Source organism: Marmota monax, unplaced genomic scaffold, assembly GCF_021218885.2.
Source record: "Marmota monax isolate L192 unplaced genomic scaffold, Marmota_monax_Labrador192_F-V1.1 WCK01_AAM20220418_F8-fsc00066, whole genome shotgun sequence".
NCBI lineage: Eukaryota > Metazoa > Chordata > Mammalia > Rodentia > Sciuridae > Marmota > Marmota monax.
In genome coordinates this window covers 9,459,758-9,482,746 of record NW_026692805.1, presented here as the reverse complement: position 1 = coordinate 9,482,746, position 22,989 = coordinate 9,459,758, and the positions used below count along the sequence as shown (strand labels likewise).

General features: G+C 33.4%; 1 pseudogene; it reads right to left on the bottom strand.

Annotated features, from left to right (window-relative positions):
- Positions 1–16,235: 16,235 nt before the first annotated feature.
- Positions 16,236–16,392, bottom strand: LOC124095229 (U2 spliceosomal RNA; annotated as a pseudogene).
- Between the last annotated feature and the right edge of the window lie 6,597 nt (positions 16,393–22,989).

Below are 22,989 nucleotides of genomic sequence, written 5' to 3'. Positions count from 1 at the left end.
TGCTATAGAAAGTTCAGAAATAAATTAAAATTTACAGTTAACCAATTTACTTCAGATTCATGCAAACAGTTTTGAATGTTTTCTATGAAGTTTCACATTCTTTGGCAAAAACAAATTTTAAATAAAAACATAATTTTTTTCTGGGACTTTTAAAAGAGTAAGTCCCCGAGCCAGGCATATGGTGGCACATGCCTATAATCCCAGCAATTTGGGAGGCTGAGGCTGAGAAATTTGAGGCCAGGCTGGGAAACCTAGTGAGACTTTGTTTCAAAAAACGAAAGTAAAAAAGGTCTGATTATATGGCTCAGTGATAAACCACCCATAGGTTCAATCTTCAAAAATAATTCCTTGGTTTTAGGACATAAATGAAGAACAATTGATCAATAAAAAGGAACTCATAACATTGGTCTCATGGCCACTACACTTGCTAAAATAATCACCTATCGCGAATTTCATGGGTCACTTAGCATATTCTCAAAAATGCAAGAAAATGTCTCTGATAATAAAATATATAAAATAAAAGTAGTTACCTTAGTCTGGTGGGATGCCTTAAAAAATACCACAGAATAACTGGCTTATAAACAATAGAAATTACTGCTTATTGTTCTGGAGCCTGGAAATTCCAAGATTAAGGCACCAGCAGATTCTGTGTCTGATAGTGGTCTGCTTCCTAAAAGATAGCAGTCTTCTCTCTATTACCTCAAATGGCAGAAGGGATGAAGGATCTCTGTGGGGATTCTTATATAAGGTCATGAATCCCTGAACACTTCCTAATAGTCCCACCTCCTGAAACCAACACCTGGAAGGTTAGGAGTTTAATGTATAAATTTGGACAGGACACATTCAGATCATAGCAATTCAATAGACAAATCTTAAGAATCACCCTGTAATTTCACCTGGAAATTTCAAGCATGTTGCCAGTTTTTATATCTGATCCTTTATGAGCATATTGCTTTACTTTCTTAATAATATATTCTTCATTATTCCTTCATGTCAAAGGAATAATCATAATTCTGAAGACATGTAGGTGTCTTCCCTCTAATTTCAATATTGGTAGGAATTTACATATAACCTTCGACTTACTTCCAATACAAGAGTAGGAACAATTTGCCTTACAAAAGAAGATGCTGTGCTTTGGTTGCCAGGGAAACAGTGGGAGAGTGGAGGACAGCCAAACAAGGTAAAATCAATAAAAAGACAAGTAGTGAGACAACTGTGTTGGCACAGGCTAATCCTCAACCCCATGTTTTTAACTGTATTGTTGACCCTTCTGTGTATGATTGGGACGATTTACTACTTCCTGCTTTTCTATAACCATGATAAAAAGCATTCCTTCCTTCCTTCCTTTCAAATTTCAGCACACATGTATTGTATAACAATGAATGAATTGAAGTTAGTAGATTTTAAGCCAGAGGAAAATATCTGCAGATGCAGATTTATTTTTTGATTCTTTTTTTTTAGGTCACTGTGACCTTTGAGAAAATAGTTTCTGACTTTCTTCACATTAAGGTGAAAAACTGTCAGTGTTTATAGTGACTATTCATAGCCATTAGCATTAACAATACATAAAATAAATTTATAACTTGAATTGTTTAGCAGTTGATTCAAAGCATTTTATATTGATCTTTATATGATCTGATTTGAAAATTAAGATAATTTTAGAATGTGAACTTAGAAAAATATTCTAAGCATTTTTAAAAAAATTCTTTAAATAAATTTTAAAATGTCAATAATTTGGCTTTATTTTGTGGAGGTGCATAAGCACAGAGAACTTTGCAATAGAAAACAGTAGAAACCTTTATTTGTGATGACAAACATGGTTTTCTCTTAATTTACCACACTCCAGACTTTTGCATCTATAACTGTTGTGAGATGTAAAGAATGGATGTTTCTCATTAACATGTGTAAATATTATTTAGGCTTATAGCACATCTATATAGATTTTCAATAATTCTCAAAGACAAGTTTTTCAATGACACATTGCTGGGGTACATTAACTGTTCCCAGCAACTGATGCAAGTATTAGACAATATAGAGACATCAAACAGGAATCCCTGATACAAACTTAATGTTATTGGGTTTCCTTGGCCTCTTCTAAAATCACTTCTATCCCCCAAGTTAATCAAGTAATAAAGACAAGTACTGACTCAGGGAATTAACAAATAGTTAATGCTTCTTGATGAGAGGAGGTGTGAATTTTGATGAGCTGTATTCTCATCTGTGCATACTTGTTACTTCCTTTAACTTAGAAAATACTTTCACTTCCATCCCCCAAATTTTACCTGTTTGTGGCATCTGATTTGTATTTACATTATTGAGTCCAAATCAGATGCCATTGGAAGAAGTATGTCTTTCCTTAACTAATGTATCTATCTTGTGATCATTTAAAATCTCTCAAATCTATTACATTCTTATGATGCTTGAATTATTAGAAAGTTGAAAGCCAGATTTGTAGCACCTCAGTAGACAGTCCTATGTATCTACCTGTGCACTCTTAATGGGTCAGTGCTGTCTCCTCAAAACCATTGTGTGGAAGTACTAATCCCTAGTACTTCAGAATGTGACTGTGTTGGGAAATGCTGCCTTTAATGAGATAGTGAGAAAAAAAAAATGAGGTCATGTGGGTGGTCCTTAATCAACATGTGTGGTGTAATTATAAAAGGAGATTAGGACAGATATTGTGAACAAATGGAGAAGATGACCATTTATAAGCCAAGGAGAAAGGTCTCAAAAGTAACAAACCTTGCCAACATTTTTATCTTGGATTCTCAGTTTACAGAATTATGAGAAAATAAGTTTTTGTTGTTTAAGCCATATAATCTGTGGTACTTATGTTATCGAAGTCCTACTGAACCAATTTGCTAATCCTCCACTATAACTTCACAATTTTCCTACTCAATTTTCCAGAACTATTAATTTATTTTTTCATTATTACATGTATTCTAATAAGGTGCATCATCTTCTATATGAACTAAATACATATTTGAAACATTAATAATGCAGTTTCTTCAACTGCGTTGAAATTGAGACTAATTTACAAGAATTCTCAAGGGATTTTGTCATTTTAAATTCATTCTTTTAATTACCTGTATTAGAAATATCCTTGGCTACCACATTCTCTGGCATACTAGAGGAACTAAACATGACCTCAAACTTTGGTTTTGGTTGACTTGCAACAATAGTCTTCATATTTTAAAGTTCACAATAGAATCAATCTTGCTTAACCATAAAACAAAAAACAAAAAAAAAGGAAGAAAGAAAGAATGAATGAATGAAAGTTGTTGGTGTCACTATGGAGTTAAGAAATGACCCTTCAATGTCTTGGGACAGGACTGGAATTTAATGAATGAATGAATGAATAAGTAAATAAATGAATGTATAAATAACAGTCAGAAATAACCCAAAAATATTTAGCCCAAAGAGACTTTGTGCTACATTTGGGTAATCCAAATAACATGTGGAGATTAATTATGCTTTCCAATGAGATGATGCACATGCCAGTTCGCCAAATTATTCATTTTCAGTGGTATCTGAGTCAACTGTTCATAAATCACGATGAAAATCAGAGAAACACAAACTTTGCTTTTACCTGAATTGCTGATTAATGAATCTCCTGGATGCCTAAGAGAATATGTATCTCTCTTCTCTTTGCAGCATATGAAATGGGCAGTTAGAAGAATGAGGAAAGAAGGAAAACAAAAACAAGGGGTAAAGATAGAAGAAATCAAGGAAAAGAAGAACTAAGAAGAAGAAAGGAAACAATTAAAAAGAAATGATTTAAAATACAAATTTATATCTGTCCATCAATATATTAGAATGCCTTCAAGTGTTCCACCCTTAATTAGATAATGTCAGTAACCAAGTGCTCCTTGGTGATACTAAGTTCTCTTGGCTTGGAAATATAGTGTCTTGCAATTCCTCTACAGGTTATAGCCGTAAGGATTCCTAAGAAACAGACATGAAATATCTTTTTTGTCCATGTGGTTAGGGTTTTATGGAGGTTGGATACAATTGTCAGAATTGTCAGTTTAAACATATATATATATATATATATATATATATATATATATATATATATATATATATATATATATATATCTTGAAAGCCATTAACTTGACAACTACAAGAAAAATAAATGAAGTCAACATAAATCTATGAACAGCATTTGAATTGAATTTGGTGTTCAATGTTTCCACTTTCTGCATAGAGGAAACACTGTATCAGAATCTTATTTCATATACACTTTAACCCAGTCTCACCCTCTCTTAGAATTATAATACAAAGATGTTTCAGCACATTGGCTTATATCCTATAGGGTTGGCAAAGTTTTCATTCTTTACAAAAAAAAAAAAAAACTTTCTTGGCTTATGAGCAAATCTTTTTAAGAACATTAGGGACAAACAAACCAAATGAATAAGCCTTGCCCTTTTCTTCAAGAATTTAACCCAATTACTATAAATTGAACACTTGTGTCAAATATTAAAGTCAGATAAAATTTCTTAGTTCATAGAGGCTGAAGCTTGTAAAGAAAGAAAGTTATTAATAAAATGTGCATGTGCCAGGTGCAGTGGTGCACACCTGTAATCCCTCCCAGTGGCTCAGGAGGCTGAGGCAAGAGGATTGTGAGTTCCAAGCCAGCCTCAGCAATTTTGTGAGGCCCTAAGCAACTCAGCGAGACTCTACCTAAAGAAAAAAAAAGTGCTGGGGATATGGCTCAGTGGTTAAGCACCTTTGGGTTCAACCCCTGGTATGGCCTCCCTCCCCCTAAAAAATGTGCATATAACTATGACAAGTGTATGAAAAAGAAGTAGTTCATGCTGTAAGAATCTTTATCAGGGGTCAGTAAACTACCATCCATGAAAACTAGCCCACTACTTATTTTTGTATAGCACACAAACTAAGAAAGGCATTTACATTTTTAAATATTTATATTTTTAATAGTTATATAGGTACTTACATATTATTCTTAGTTTTGCTTATTGGTTCTCAAAGAATATTTTCTAGCTATTCCTGCATATGTAGCTCTCTATATAGGAACTTGGCCAAATTGGGGTAATTAATATTGTAGACCAATCAAAAATTACAAATGACTACAAATTAAAGGATTTTATTGATATATTTTGAATCATTCATTGGACAACATATATACAATCAAAAATAATGTGCAGGGACTGGGGATGTGGCTCAAGCAGTAATGCGCTTGCCTGGCATGAGCGGGGCTCTGGGTTCGATCCTCAGCACCACATAAAAACAAAATAAAGATGTTGTGTCCACCGAAAACTGAAAAATAAATATTAAAAAATTCTCTCTCTCTCTTTCTCTCTCTCTCTCTCTCTCTCTCTCTCTCACTCACTTCTTTCTCTCTCTCTCTAAAATAATTAATGTGCAAATAGATTCCATAAAGCTCCATTTGTAACCAAGTAGATGATCATATGCTATACTGGGGTTTTGCTTCAGGTGACAAGGGCCTTGGATATTAGACTTTTCCTATATGTCTATTGCAGCAATAGTTTATTAAAAAAGAAAAAAAAAAGAGCTTCCAAAGAAATTGTCTCTGACTATACAATGGAACAGAATTCAATTCAAAATAAGTGTTGAAATCATAGTAGGAAGGAAAAGAGTTTATTTATTGTATTGATAGAAAAATCAAAATGTTCACAATGTATTTGAAGGTTGGAGTAAGAGATAAGATTTTTGGATGGTCCCCAAAGCAACAATATGTGATGACAACAAGAGTAGCTGGGTACAAAAATGGGAACGTTTTTATATGTTACAAAGGAGATGTTTTCTTTTGTTTGTATTTTTTTCTGGTTTAAAATTATGTATTCTCTTAGTCTGAAACCTAATCTAATTATGAAGACTATAAGTCACTAAAATAATGATGAACAAAACCAACTATGTTATCACTGAGGACATTCAAGAACATGCCATATCTTTTCAAAGACATCTAGACAATTAAAGCTCTGTATTTCAAAGCCCTGATCTGTTTATCAAATTCAGCTTCTTGAATCACTCCTAATATGTTTAGTACTCCAGAGATAAAATCTGACACAGGCTTTATGAATAAGAAATGACTTGCAGATTTACATCACGGCTAGAATATAAACTGATGGCATGTAAGAACTTTACTTCCATCACCTTTGCCTCTCTTGGGTTAGTGGTAACAGATCCATAAAAATTCTTCAATAATATTGATATTTTTAAACAAGGTAAATGAATGGATGAATGCAATGATTTTATAGCGTAGTTATAGCTAGTAAATAAGAATTTATGACCTATTTTTTTCATTTGAATCTTTGGTAATGACTTTAACTTTTTTCTATCTTGTTTTTAGAAATTCTAGCTTCTCTTGAATATTTTAAAACTTTTTTTGGTCAGCCATTTATAATCTTTGTTTGACAAAAAGGGGAATAATGAGCAAATATGCTGATTATGACACATCCTTTCACATTGCTTTATTGCTTAGCACTTAGAATAATGGAAGAGTAAGAAGAAAAAAAATAAGTCATATAAAATCTACCAGATTTTTTTTCCTCAGGTGACTATTACTAGATCAAAACTGATTTTATATATTCTGATAGTAAGAATATTCAAGTTTAATTTAGGAATCTTAAAAGTTAAGCACATATAACTACTGCATTATTCCTACTCTAACATATCTTTCATGTTCTTCCTGTTTCACAGATCCATTGTTCTGCTCAATAACATTTAAAATGTAGCCTAAATGAGTAGTAATACCAAGATGTTTTGATAGAGTCTAAGATCATTGTACATATGTTGGATTACAGATAGATTATAGGTGTCAACTGAATTTGCTAACAGTGAACAGGTCAAGGCTTGTCAATTTTATAGTTTGTTTTGTTTTGTAGCTTACATTATTTGAAAAAGAAGGTGCTGAGAAACTTAGCTAGAACACACCAAAGCAGAAAAAATCCTCAGTTACATTTTCAAAAATTCCATTCATTGTTTGCCTTAATATTCTAGAATATTTCACTGTTTTCTGCTGCATTTGCCCTCACATCCACAGGATATTATATATATATATATATATATATATATATATATATATATATATATATATATATATATATCATGCTATATCTTTTCAAAGACATATATTTAGTAAAATATATATTTTAAATATTACTCATTCAGGAGTTAGTAACAATGAGGGTTTCAGTGCATTGAACAACAGCATTTATACAGAAATTCATTCTCTCTCTCTCTCTCTCTCTCTCTCTCTCTCTCCCCCCCCCATTAATAGAGCATCACAAAATTGCCACATACTGCAATTTCCAACTCTCAACAAATGTTCAAAACACATAGATTACTCACTCAAGGGGATCTTAGAGAAAAAAAGGGAAGAAGTGAGGATGGTTACAAAAAACTGTGAAATCAAAAGATCAGATGTTCCTGCAACTCTAATTTTACCCAGCTTTTCAATTCTTTCAAAATATTGGCATTTCTTGGCTGATGATCACTTGATAACACAGATAAAATAACACTTCTCATTTTTCAGGCATAATTAAATTGAACAAAAGCAATATTCAAAACAGAGCATATTAATATACAATGGATAATTATGTGCACTGAGTTCTATCTCCCAGCATAGAAAACCTAATGAGACCTTAAGGGACAACATCTCTAGTAATCCTTTGTGCCAGTCATAGCCTATGATAAACTACTAGGACTTGGTAGGTTGCTGAATATTATTCAGCTATTTGTTTCCCCTGCTACAAATTTCTCAGACTTATCTTTGTGTTTTGAACATTATCCCATATTAATAAAATAATAGAAGCTTTTAATTGTTTTGCTGAATGCAAGTGATTTTAATTATTCTTCTAGAATAATATACAGACATACACAGGCAAACCTCACTGCAAAATTTTAATTTGGATTATTTGCTATGATAATGAAATAAAAGCTGTCTCAACACAATTCAGCAGTGGATTTTATTAGTTCATTATGAACATAAAGTCAATTTACTGGAGTTAACTTACTATTTATTTAAATTAAAGGATTTCTTCATTCCATAATCCAAGAGTCATTGGCTCTATTTATTTGAGGTCATTTCAATTAATACAATGAAGAAATGTTTGACAATGCCAAACTAGAAGTACTACTTTTGAGATTAGCCCTGCTTCATTTCTAAATCGTTTTCCCCCTTCCTTCTTCATTAAAAATTGTTAAATGCAGTTAGCTTTAACAATTCCAGGTATGATTTTTTCCCCAGGCAATGTCTTTAAATTAAGAATTAAATGAGTGCCTAAAACTAGAATTGTAAAATAAAATATATCTAAACAAAAACTCCATAGTGATGATCAAAACCCAGAGGAGAGGAGTGTAGAATAAAGAATTTAAAGAATTCATTATCAGAATGAATATTGCAACCTACACAAAGAGATAGAACTCTGGGAATAGAGAAACCTCATACTAATATTGATTATACTTATATAAATGCACAAATACACGTTTAAAAGTCATTCAAACTAGTTAGCACAATGGTTTATCAAAATCATCTACAATTTTTTTCATTATTTTGTTAAACACACATTCCTGCACCAACTGTATAGATTTTGACTTGAGGTTATGAAAGGTCCTGAATTGGAAGGATTAAAATTTCCACAAATAATCAAAACTTAATGGCATTGAGATTGAAGAAACATATAAAGAAATTAAAGCAATTAACTACATACCTAAACTCCTCCCCTAAATTATATACATAGACTAAATATCGTAGACATAATAGTGTCTCTGGAGACAAACTCATTTATTATAATAACATGAAAATATGTTTCAATATTACTAATAAATTTAGGAGCAAATAATCTCTAGCATCATTTTAAAAAATGAAATACATCAGTTAAAAATTCCAGTGGTAGAGTGCTTACCTAGCACGTGTGAGGACCTCAGTACAATATGAAGTACCAAAAAGAAAAACCAAAAAGAAAAACAAAAAAACTTTGACAAATAGATTACATCTATTTAGAAGCTTCTGTACAGCAAAAGAAAGAGTCTATAAGAAACTATTATAGAGTAAAGAAACAACATGTTGAGGCAAAATAATTGGAAACTACTCAGCTGACAGAGAATTAATATTCAAAATTAATGAGGAATTCAAAGCCTCAAATAATACAATTATAAACAAGCAGATAATCCAAATAGACATTTCTCAAATTAAATAATACAAATGGCCAAAAAGTCTGTAAATTTATAAAGATAATGCCAACATCATATCATCAGGGTAATGCCAATCAAAATCAAAATGAGATAAGATCTCAAACAAGTCAGCATGGTGATTATCAAAAATGCAAAAAAATAATAAATTCCGGCAAGGGTGCCATTAAAATGGGGGTAGCCCTTACTGTTCTTGGAAAAATAAATTAGTACAGTCATTATTGAAAACAGTATGAAGTTTCCTCAAAATCTAACACTAGATATATGATGATTCAGATATTCAATTTCTGAGTACATAGCCAAAGGAAATGAAGAGCATACAGAGATATCTGCAGGTCCATATTTATTGCAGCACTATTCAAAAAGACAAACCACAGAATCAACTTAGGTGTCTATCAATAGATGAGTATAAAAGAAAGTGTGGAATACACATAAGCAATAAAATATTATCCTGAGCCAGGCGCCTTGGTGCACCTCAAGCAGCTCAGAAGGCTGAGGCAGAAAGAACGTGGTTTCAAAGCCAACTTCAGCAACTTAGCAAGGCCCTAAGCAACTGAGTGAGACCCTGTCTCTAAATAAAATATAAAAAGGCTGAGGATGTGGCTCTGTGTTGAAGTGCCCCTGGGTTCTATTTCTGGTATATATATATATATATGGAGGGGCAGGGAGGGAGGTGTGTAAAATTCTGGCATAAAAATAGAGTGAAATTCTGTCATTTGAAGTACACTAAGTCAGATAGACCATACACAGAAAAACGAATTCCACACATTCTCTCTCTTTATGTCAACTGAAGTAGAATAATTAGTAGAGGCTAGTAAAAGACATGGAAGGGTGGTAGAAGGAGATTCGATAATGGATACCAAAGCACAATAAATAACATGAAGACAGAGTTCTGAATCACAGAATGATGATGACTGTAGTTCATAGTAATCTATTATAGAGTTTATGAAGAACTAGGAAAAAGGAGTTTGAAGTTTTCAAAGAAATGATAAGAAAATGAGAATTTAATTATCATGATTTTATCAATTCACATTGCATATATATTGAAATATCACACTTTACCCATAAATTATTACATTAATTATTATTATAATTATTATAACTATTACATGTTAATTAAAAATATAAAAATCTGAACAGAATCAAACATTTTGTATTTTCCAACTTAAAAAGTTACAAAAGTAAAATTACAAATATGTAGAAAGTGGTAAAATTTACTAAGTAATAAAATATGCAGATTGTTGAGGTCCATATTATATTAACTAAATGCATATTTATATAACTTCTGTCAAACCCAATGTCTATGACCCTGGTTTTGTTTTTGTTTTCCTTTCTAAAGTGTGAAAAAAATGTATTACTTAGAAAAATTTACTGTTCTAAGTAAGGAAAAAGTTTATTTTTTTTCCAAATTATTTAATTAAGAAGCTTTCAAAATTGCAAGACAGCATACTGAGTAATAAACAAACTGATAAAAATTAAATTGATAGCACAACAGAATTAGAAGTTAAAGTAAACTAAAACACTCTCGTTTCTGACAATGTGGCTGATGACATAACCATAACCATCAACTCATTGGAATAAAAATGAACCAATACTTGAAGTTCCCCTGGGAAGGAAGCTAGTCCTTGTAACCAGAGTAGGGCTTAAAAATTTTAGAAGTGGTACATTAGTATTGAAATCTCTGGAGAAAAAAATGGTGAAAAGACAATAAATGTTGTGGATGGGGAACCTATGAAATTCCAAACCATAGACAAATGACATGACAAGAAGGTTTACCCACCTGATCCTTGGCTCTGGTTGAGAAGAAACAAAAAACTTGCATCACTAAACAAGGCGAATGCAATGTCACTATGAAACCCTGAACAGGTTTCAAACAATATGCCCAGAGAAAATTCATCGAATGTGGGTTCACATTCTCACAAATTTTTTTATTAGATCCTAAAATATTCATATAACAGAATTATCAGATTAATACTATAAGTGATTAAAATAAAGAAATATAAGAGAAATTTTTATAATATTTGCAACTGTAGAAGACCAAAGGACAAAAATTTAAAGAATCAGAAAGTCAAACAATCAACTAAGAAATAATAATACTGATAATCAACTTCTCAATTGCTGCAATAGAGAGAAGAAAGGGGAAAATATCATTTAAAAATCTGAAAATAATGTTATCAAATTTGACTTTTAAGCTCCCTTAAACATTATTGAAGAATAAGGCAATATAGGGAGTGGGTGGAATTTCAACAAGTCCCTCATGAAAGGAGCTGGTAACAAAAGATATTTTGGATTAAAGAAATCACAAACCCCAATTGAAAGGATAAAAATTTAGAAACATGTGCTCTAATAGCATCAATAGTATAAAAAATAATGACAGTAATGATAAATGTTGAGAAGCATATAAAAATATAGTGAGATTAAAATCCAGGAAAACATCAGTAAGTTAAATTATGTTGCAAGTCATTAGAATTAGTTTTAACATCTAACTATCATTATTGAGGGAGACAGACATACCAATTAGTTTTAGGACAAATCTATATTAAAAATGCACAATTGGGGCTGGGGATATGGCTCAAGTGGTAGTGCGCTTGCCTGGCATGCACGAGGTGCTGGGTTTGATCCTCAGCACCACATTAAAAAAAATAAATAAAGATGTTTGGTCCACTGAAAACTAAAAAATAAATATTAAAAAATTCTCTCTCTCTCTCTCTCTCTCTCTCTCTCTCTCTCTCTCTCTCTTTAAAAAAATGCACAATAATCCAGGTTTAGTGGCTCATGCCTGTAATCCTAACATTTTGGGAGTATGATGCAGGAGGATCTCTGCAGGAGTTCAAAGCCAACCTTCAGCAAAAGCAAGGTGCTAAGCAAATTGGCAAGATCCTATCTCTAAATAAAATACAAAATAGTGTAATATTATAGATTAAGTTCTGGTATTGTGATGCCACCTACTTCAATCTTCTTGCTAAGGATTGCTGTGGCTATTCTGGGTCTCTTGTTTTTCCACATGAATTTCATAATTGCTTTTTCTATTTCTGTGAGGAATGTCATTATGATTTTGATTGGAATTGCATTAAATATGTGCATTCATTCATGTTTAAAACACTAGAAAAACGAGGGATAATAGAAACATATCTCAACATTGTAAAAGTTTACCTATGCTAAACCCAAGGCCAACATCATGCTAAATGGAGAAAAATTGAAAGCATTCCCTCTAAAAACTGGAAGAAGACAGCGATGACTTCTTTCACCACTTCTATTCAACATAGTTCTTGAAACACTAGCCAGAGTAATTAGATATACAAAAGAAATTAAAAGGATACAAATAAAAAAAGAAGAACTCAAACTATCACTATTTGTCTATGACATGATTCTTTACTTAAAGGATATAAAAAAATCTCACCAGAAAGCTTCTAGAATGAATAAATGATTTAGCAAAGTAGCAGGTTATAAAATCAACACCCATAAATCAAATGCATTTCTGTAACTCAGTGATGAATCCTCTGAAAGAGAAATTAGAAAACTAAACCATTTACAATAGCCCCTCCCCCCCAAAAAATATGATATACTTGGGATTCAAATTAACAAAAGTGAAAGGTCTCTACAATGAAAACTACAGAAGGCTAAAGGAAGGAATTAAAGAAGACCTTAGAATATGAACAAATCTCTCTTGTTCTTGGATAGGCAGAATTAATATTGTCAAAATGACCATACTACCAAAAGCATTATACAGATTTAATGCAATTCCAATCAAAATCATAATGACATTCCTCACAGAAATAGAAAAAGCAATTATGAAATTCATGTGGAAAAACAAGAGACCCAGAATAGCCACAGCAATCCTTAGCAAGAAGATTGAAGTAGGTGGCATCACAATACCAGAACTTAATCTATAATATTACAAAGCAATAATAACAAAAACAGCATGGTACTGGCACCAAAATAGAATTGTAGACCAACAATACAGAAAACAGGGCATAGACACAAACCCATGTAAATACGGTTTTCTCATACTAGACAAAGGCACCAAAAACATATATTGTAGAAAAATTAGCTTCTTCAAATGGTGCTGAGAAAACTGGAAATCCATGTGTTAAAAAAATGAAATTAAACCCCTATCTTTCACCATGCACAAAACTCAACTGAAAGTAAATCAAGGACCTAGGAATTAAAGCGGAGACCCTGCATCTAATGGAAGAAAAAGTAGGCCCAAATCTTCATCATATTGGATTAGGCCCCATCTTTTAACAAGACTCCTAAAGCACAAGAAATAAAATCAAGAATCAATAAATGGGATGGATTCAAACTAAAAAGTTCTTCTCAGCAAAACAAACAATCAGTGAGGTGAGGAGAGTCTACAGAATGGGAACAAATTTTTACCACATGCACATCAGATAGAGCACTAATCTCCAGGGTATATAAAAAAACTCAAAAAAACTTAACATCAAAAAAACAAATAACCCAATCAATAAATGGGTCCAGGAACTGAAAGAAACTTCTCAGAAGAAGGTATACAATTGATCAACAAATATATGAAAAAAATGTTTAACATCTGTAGCAATTAGAGAAATGTAAATCAAAACTACTCTAGGATTTCATCTCATTCCAGTCAGAATGGCAGCAATTAAGAATACAAACAACAGTAAATGTTAGAGAGGTTGCAGGGGGAAAAAACACACTCTTACACTGCTGGTGGGACTGCAAATTGGTACAACCAATATGGAAACAGTATGGAGATTCCTCAGAAAAATTGGAATGGAAGGATCTTTTGACCCAGCTATCTCACTTCTTGGTTTATACCCCAAACACTTAAAAACACCATACTACAGTGATGCAACCACATCAGTGTTTACAGCAACACAATTCACAATATAACCAACCTAGATATTCTTCAATTGATGAATGAATAAAGAAACTGTGGTGTATGTACATAATAATGGAATGTTGCTCAGCATTAAAGAGAATAAAATCATGAAACTTGCAGCTAAATGGATGGAGTTAGAGAATATCATGCTAAGTAAAGTAAGCCAATCCCAAAAAACCAAAGGACTAATGTTTTCTCTGATAGGTGGATGCTGATCCATAATGGGGGCCCGGGAGATGGTGTAAATGTGAGAAATGGAGAAACTTTGGATAGGGAAAAAGGGTAGGGGAATGGGGATAGGAAGAATGGTGGAATGAGATGGACATCATTACCCTAGGTACATGTATGAAGACACGAATGATGCGTCTCTACTTTGTGTACAAATCAGAGAAATGAAAAATTGTGCTCCATTTGTGAACTATGAACTGAAATGCATTCTGTTGTCATGTATAACTAATAAGAACAAATAAACAAATGAATAAAAGAAACCTTGGGCAGAACCAAAGAGAAAAGGTAACCCACAAAGGCTCCCACACACTAAACCAGTGACACAACAGGACTTTCCCATGGTTTGGGAAGGCAATGTATGGGCTGGAAAGCTTAAAGTTGCCAGTGGAGATTTGTGGATATACAGACTACATATTATATGTAACTAGAAAATGAAATATAATTAATACTGCAACAAAACCTAGAGTCAGCTTAATGACCAATTGGATTGCTTCAGATGACTCCCATGGACTAGTTGGTCAGAAAAAAGAAAAAAAAAGTTGGCTTTCCTTTTCCTAATGTAAACATTAATTATCTTTACAAACAAGGCTCAGCATTGACGGGGGAAAGGTAGACACTCATAAAGCAAGAAATTGAGCCTTGTATTTAGAAGGAAAATAGTCAATAGAAGCTGGGAGTAATGGCATGCACCTGTAATCCCAGTTACATGGGAAGCTGAGGCCCAGCTGAGCTCAAGTTTGAGGCCAGCCTGGGTGACATAGTGAAATCTTCTTCCAAAAGAGAAAAAAATAGTCAATAGAAGCAGACTCAGAGATTACTCAGATGTTTGGATTACAACAAGAATTTTAAAATAAATATAAATGTGGTAATAAATTTAAAAAGGTTGACATATTTACAAGACAGAAAATTTTAGCAGAGAATTAGATGAAAGAGAAAATCTTTGAAAATGTAGTTTATCAAGACAAACGAATGAAATAAAAAATCTAAATTGAAGACAAATTATGTATATATTGGAAGGTATATATTGAACATGCTTTATTGTCCCACTGATATTCCTGGGCACTTATTTATGTGTGCAGTTTCTTAAGGTCTTTTCTTGCAATGAACTGAGAATTATTGATCTGGAAGTATTAAATAGGGTGAAAAGTCAGGATCTTAGGCCAAATTCCCAAATATCAACAGCTATATTTCTCACTAAAATGAAACAGGATTTATGAATTGAGGTCAGGCATGTTTCTAGGATTAATGTCACTCATCTATCTGTATTTTCTCAGAGTAAATCAAGTTCATGTTGGAAAATCATCTCAAGTCATAAATGAGATACATGTGGAAGATTACCATGGAGTAAAGTAAATAATTATTACAGATGTTGTAAGAAAGAGTTGATGTACACAAAGAGAGATCAAGGAAGCACTTCCATTTTCCTTGATCTACAACTGAAAGGCAGGAAAATTATATGGAGAAAACTAGTTCTATTTCTTTTAGAATTAACATGTTAATATTATTCTTATCTCTAAATACCCCAATCTCCCCCCACACACAAAAAAAATCAACCTACTTTATATGGTTATGATAAAGCAATACATTGGTTCTAAAGTTTAAAATCAAAAAATTTAAATGAAGAATAGTGAAGATCTTAACAATAGACATTGGGATAGAATAGTGAAAGAAAAATCACAACTTTTCAAACCCTTGGAAGATTCATTTGAAAACATGGAGATGAGTTGAAATTGCCATCACATTAATGTAATTCACAAAATTTAAATCTTTTCCATGGTAAGTTCTCTATTGACTGGAACTGCCTATCTATGGAGAAAATAACATAAGAAAGTAAGTTTAACAGGCAAAATGAGGGGCTGGAGCTGTAGCTCAGTGGTAGAGCACTTGCCTCACAAGTGTGAGGCACTTCATTCAATCCTAGCACCACATGAAAAAACAAATAAAGGCACTGAGTCCATATACAACTAAAAAAATTTTTTTTAAAAAGTAGAATGAGCTCTTTTTGCATTCAGAACAAATGCTGATTCATCACTCAGCATATGTGTTTGGAATTCTACCCAAACCAACTAAACTTGAGCATTTCCAGATACTACACTTGATCTTAGCCAAAAGGCCGAGAAGCGATAGCATTTCCAGATACAATGTGGGAATAATAGTAGCCACTTCATGTTATTGTTGAGTTAGTTGGGTTTTTGGTGGTGCTGGGGATCAAATCAAGGGCCTCATGCATACTAGGTAAGCACTTTACCACAGAGCCACATCCCTAGACCCTCATAATACTATTGAAAAGACTAATGAGAATGTGTTTTAGTAAAATACTTATTATAATATATGCTCCTGGGTAAATATTATGATAATCATATCTTCAATTAAAAACAGACAAAAACATACCATGACAGTAGTAAAAAACACCAATTATTAATATGTTCTTAATATCTTCACAGAGGTAATTTACTTTACTTTAATCTGGGTGGAGTTTTTTCCACCCAGTTTGGGAGAGATTAAACTACAAGATATTATTTGGTTTGTCTAAATTCAGAATAGACAGACTAAAACTAGACTCACGTAATTAGTTAAGAATTTGATCTTGTACTTAGATTTTGATGGGCTCCAAACTTTTGGCTTTTGTTTTGAATTTGAGTTAGTTGTTAAGGGATATAAGCATATTTTCCTTGCCTACTATATGAGCCTGGGATGTATATCTGAAATGATTATATTTGTAGTAAAAATAATTTAAAATCATAAATTCTAAAGTCTTACTTATGTTTTACAATATGTATTCATGGACTGAACTTTAAATCTTTTCTTCTATAACCATTTTTTTTTTGTTTTAATTTCCAATCCCTTTCTGTCTACAGAAAGAATTTTCTCTATTCTTATCATTTTTCTTCCTTTCCCTCCTCCTCACATATTCATCTGTGAATGTCTCATTTTCTGCTTTGGTATATAGTTCCCAAATATGTGTTCTTTCTTTCTCCTGTAGCAAGTATTCATCTCAATGAATTATGAAATGAATGGCTTTCATTCATTTAATTTAAGATGTGAGAATAGGGCTACTCTCAAATACCTAAACCTAGGTTAAAGAATAAAACATTAGGCTAAATATGACATTTTTTGGTATAGACTTTCCATTGAATAAATAAAATAATCAAAGCTCATGGTCTGGGCCTGACTTACAAATAATAATTAAATGCATAATACCATGTAACATTGCTAACCCAACTGTGCTCTTTTGATCACACTGGTTACATTCTATTACTCTCACAAAGTGAGTATTCAAGCTGTATGGGTCTAACACAGCAGAAAAGAAAATGCAATTACCAAAGTGAGTAATAAAGGAAATTCCCTAGGATTAGTGTCCAAACAATTGGCATTGGCATTTAGCCTCCTGGAGTTAAAGTTACATGGGAAAACCCATTTACTGGATAAGATGCATAAAGTTGTTGATTTTAATTCATTACATGCTGGTGGAATTAGAAACCTTTTTCTAACATACCTCCTTATTTTAAAAAATAGATCTCTTATAGTTCCATCATCAGTCTTTGAAAGAGAATAGGCAAATCATCATCACCACCACCCCACATACACATATACACACATGCTGACAACCCATAACTAATAGATATATTTGCAAAATACAGTGGTTTTGTATATTTTACTAAAAAATAATATAGCTTAAACCAAAATCTGACATAATTTTAAATCATTTTGCCTCATATCTTTCTCTACCAATATCCTGTCTGAGGCTAATTAATATTTCCTTCAGAGAATTTTAAGTTAAAAGGAGAATATAAGAATAAAAGTAGGGAGGCAAATCAAAACATGTAATATATTACTGGTCTGAAGTCCCAGAAAAGGAATATATGTTAGATAAGCTAAGGGTAATAGCAGGAGCAGAACTAATTCTTCTCCAGTTTCTGTTCAGTGCTCTGGGAAAAGATTGCCTGTAATCTTTTGCAGCTGTCCTCCTGCCAGAAAATATCCTGGGAGGTCAATAACACTAAGGTAAAATCAAGTGTACAATGTGTACAATGTGTAGGCAGAAGAGAAGCAGGATTTTGATTCTACCAAGCCACTACCAGATCCTTTGTGGCATAAGTGGGTCTTAGAAGTTTGGCCATGCATTCAGAGTGCAAACTTAAAAATAAGACTGAGTATCTTGTCAAAGTCACCATGATAGTGTCACAGTGACTTTACAGTGTGAGGTTCCTGAAGGGACTCTTTCACCTGAGGGGCAAGCACAGGCTACTTAAAAATAGAATAAAACAAAACCCCCAAACAACCAACCACCACCACCACATCAGAAAACCTGTAGGAAGTCTGCCTCATCAATGGAGTCAATACTGGCTACTTGCCATTACAAAGTTCAGAAGGAAATCACAGATTTTTATCACTGGACACTTGCAGGGCAATCTATACTTAACAGTCTGCCAATCTCATCTCCATAGTCAACATTCAGCCAGGAAACAAGAATTCTATACCAAGTAACCTTTTCCAAATGGAGAACACAATTTCTTTTTGAATGATGTATCTATTTAATAGGAAAAAAGGTAGTAGATGGAAATCTGAAAAAAAAGTAAATATAAGAAATGACCTAAAAATAGTTTAAGATTTATAATCAGATTAGATTTATAATGTGAGCTAGCAAATATTTTATTTTTCCCTTCTACTAGACTTAATAGTGAAGTTTCATGAAAACTTCAGTTAATCATAAACAAGAAGAAGAAACAAGGATAAGAAAGAGGGAGGGACAAAGGGAAGGAGTGGAGAAAATGAACTATATAGAAGAGACTAATTTTTCTAATTTCTGATCTTAAAAATAAATTACTTATCCCCAGGACATCAATAAAAATTGTATATTATTAGATTCCCTCAATAAAATTAATGTTTGTTATGGTTTGGATGCATTTTTTTCTCAAGTGTTCTGGGAGCTTGATACCCAACTTGGCAATATTAAGAGGTGGTGGAAGCTTTAAATGGTGAGGCCAAGTGGAAAGTACTTATGTTATTGGGGTCATCACCTACAGAAGAGATTAATACTGGTCTTGTGGAGTGAGTAGTTCTCTTGTTATAAAAGAGGAATCCTGGCCACTATCTCACTTTCTAGCTTCCTGTCTCATCATATGATCTCTTCTTTTTGCAGATATTCTCATCATGATGCCATCAGCCATACTATGACACAGGCAGAACACCAGTGTCATGTTTTTTGTATCCTCTAGCCACCAGAATTTATAATGTATTTTTGGATATTTTCTTTTAGCAATAGAAATTGGACTAACATAGTGTCCATCTGGCAAGCACCACCTAATTGGTTGTCATATGAGATACCTATTTCAGAGAGGTCTTACAATGCAGATCCAAAGCCCTGTAATCACATACATATGAGCAATGAATATGATCTCCATTGAATTTCTTATTTTTTCCCTAAGATTGAAAATAATTATCACAAGAACCATTTTTATATTTTAGAAAGAATAGTGCCCACGCTTTTATGAAACTACCTGCTTCTCACCAGGATGGTGAGAGACATGGTAAAACTGATGAGTCCCACCTGCAAGGGCCACCAACATATTTCATTTTCTGTGAAGTGAGATCTTTGATGTATGGCATATCATGTTGGTATTTATAGAATTCTATAAAATCATGAGTAGTACTTTTGAAATTACGGTAGCATCCAGAGAAGGCAAATCCATATCCAGAGAAAGTGCATGTTCAAGTAAGAACAAACCATTGCTTTTTCTAAGGTGAAAAGTAATTGACCTGCTATCAAGCAACTGACTGATCTGATCACTCTGGGGAATGATGTCATGTTGGAGATTCCGTTTCGGTCTCAACTACTGACAGATCACTCAGCAGTTGCTTTAGCTAGGCTGTCCTTGGTGAACTGAAGTTTACACTGCTGAACCCTTGCATAACCTCCATCCCTGCCACCATGCCCTCTTTGTTGATAAGCCTATCACATGGTGACACAAGTGCCCTTGGGAAAGAAACTGACTGGTAACCACAAAAGGGGTCATCTTATCCACTTAATTTTTAAACACTCCTCTAATGAGCATTCCTATGGGACACAAATACCTTCATGTTTTTTGCCTGTTCAGAGAGCTCTATCTACATTCTTCTTTCCCAGGCATCCTTTTTATTGAGTTTTTAATCAAGTGTCTTTGAAAAGCTATTTCTCTAAAGGAGACTGACTATAGAATATGACAATGTATTACTGTAAATTCTGAAGATTTTGAACTGTGATCCATCTATAGAAACCCCAAAGAATTGAAACAACATCTCTATTTGCCAGTGATACTTTTAGCACCCTTGAATTAGCTGAATCATGTAGACCAAGTGGCAGAGTAGTTTGCACAGCAGTCAGTACCCATTGTAGAGTTTTCTATTTTTCTGCACTGTGCTCAAAACTACAAGTTTCTGAGTTACTCACTAACAGGGCCAGAGTAGCACATCAAAATAAAGAGGCTGTTTTTTTCTAAAATCTAAAGAGACACACTAGGCATTGTGCCACTCTTTTAGTTTAGGAGGGGCTAGATATAACAGATTCTTTCAATGTAGAAATGGTTATCGCAATATACACTAGACCCTTATAAATTTCACCACAGAAAAAAGCTCCTGAATTTCTGTCTTCTTTTCAATCAACTGATTGTAGGGTCATTAATTTCTCTCTCTCACTCTGTGCATGTGGCCTAATGTGGAGAGTTTCCTGTGAGCAATTGACTGAGGAACAGAAATACATAAATCTTTTTCTGTTAAGTCTAGTAGTTATCATTTTTTGCTCCCTAGATCCAATAAATATAATATTATCAGTGCAATAGAACTGTGTTATATCTGGTCAAAAGGAAAGATAATTTAGATCCTTGTAAACTAAATGATGACATAGGGCTAGAGAGTTGTCCCATTGACCTAGGAGGATGAAAGTAAGAAGCAAACTACTTCTGTTGGACTTTATAACAATGATTGAGATAAATGGATATGCCAGGTCCATAGCTGCATACCAGTCACCAAGGGATATGTCAATTAGCTCAAACAGTGTAACTTCACCTGTACAGCAGCTACATCTGTAGTCACTGCCTGTTTCACTTTACAATAATATACTGTCATTGTCTCCAAAATCTACCTCTTTTCTATACAGGGTAAGTAGGCTAATTACTTAGGTGTTCAACACCCTGCATCCACCAAGTCCTAACCTGTGTCACTAATCTGTGTTATCACTCTATAAATGTGGTATTACTTTTGGTTTACTATTTTTGCAGGTAATGACAATTCTAATGACTTCCATTTAGCTTTTTTCGCCATCATATCCCTCACTTCCTTAGTCAGGAAACCAATGTAGTGATTCTGCCAGTTGCTGAATAAACCTTTTCCAATTAAAATTGAGGCCAAAAAAAGAAAGAAAGAAAGAAAGAAAGAAAGAAAGAAAGAAAGAAAGAAAGAAAGAAAGGTGGGTTTGAAAACCCAGTGAACCTATTGTGAGTTGTATCTGAGCTAAAATTATATTTCTTTGCCTGAACACCATTAGCCCCCACTCAGAATAATGTACCATTCAAGGAGTTAATGTCAGGTCAGAACCTGCATCCAGTAGTCTCTGAATGTCTGAGTATTTTCTTTTCCCTAATGCACAGGTACCCTGATACAGACAGTAGGTCTCTGAGCTGGGTTGTGGCTCAGCGGTAGGGCGCTCGCCTAGCATGTGCAAGGCACTGGGTTCAATTGTCCATACCACATAAAAATAAATAAAGTAAAGGTATTAAAAAAATAAAGACTGTAGTTCCCATTGAGGAAGGCTGAAAGAAATATTAACAATAAGAACTTTTTTAAAACACTCTTTGTTAACATTTGGTAGTTGTAGGTGGACAGAATGCCTTTTTGTTTTGTTTTTATGTGGTGCTGAGGATCGAACCCAGTGCCTCATGCATGCCAGATAAGCACTCTGCTGCTGAGTCACCATTCCAGTCAAACAATAAGAACATTTGCCAAGATATCGGGGTCATTCCTCAAGAAGACTTAGGCTCTCATTTTCCACTTAAAGTGCATAAACTCGCTCAAGTCTCAAAACTGATTAAAGAACCATGACCCTTATCATGATTTATCAATTTTGTTCAATTGACCTAAATTTCTTCTATTTATGCAGATTAAATTAGAATCCAGTAGATTTTCCTTTATTTCATTTCTAGGAACACCATAAAATATTATCCAATGGCATCTGTCTCTGCCAGTCACATTATTCTGATAGCTGATTTGACTGTGCCATCCACTATAGTGACCACACTTACCCTATGTTTGTTTGTTGGGGGCCACCACTTAGTCTCTGCCACCCCAAGATCCAATTAACCCTATTTAATTTGTTTAGGTTTTCCAATTTAATGGGAAAATTTGCCATTGTAAGTTCTGGCCTTTTGCTCTAATAACAGAGCTATTCAGGGGTACTGGGATTCTCCAGGCAAATTTATTTCCCTAGTTACAGTGAAATGTATTTCCCCTGTACCATTACAGTTTGGATAAGTATACTTTAAATAACAGAAACACTATAATCTTCAAGTCTCTCTAGGCTTTGGAATCTCTTTTTAGAGTATACGGAGGCAATTCTAGTATTTCAACTTCATTTAAACAGCAAAATTGTATCCATGCTTCAACTAATTAAATAATTAGAGCCCTTTATAAGATTTCTTAGTAGCTACATTTATTCTAGAATCTCTTATTAATGGATTCATATCAGTAA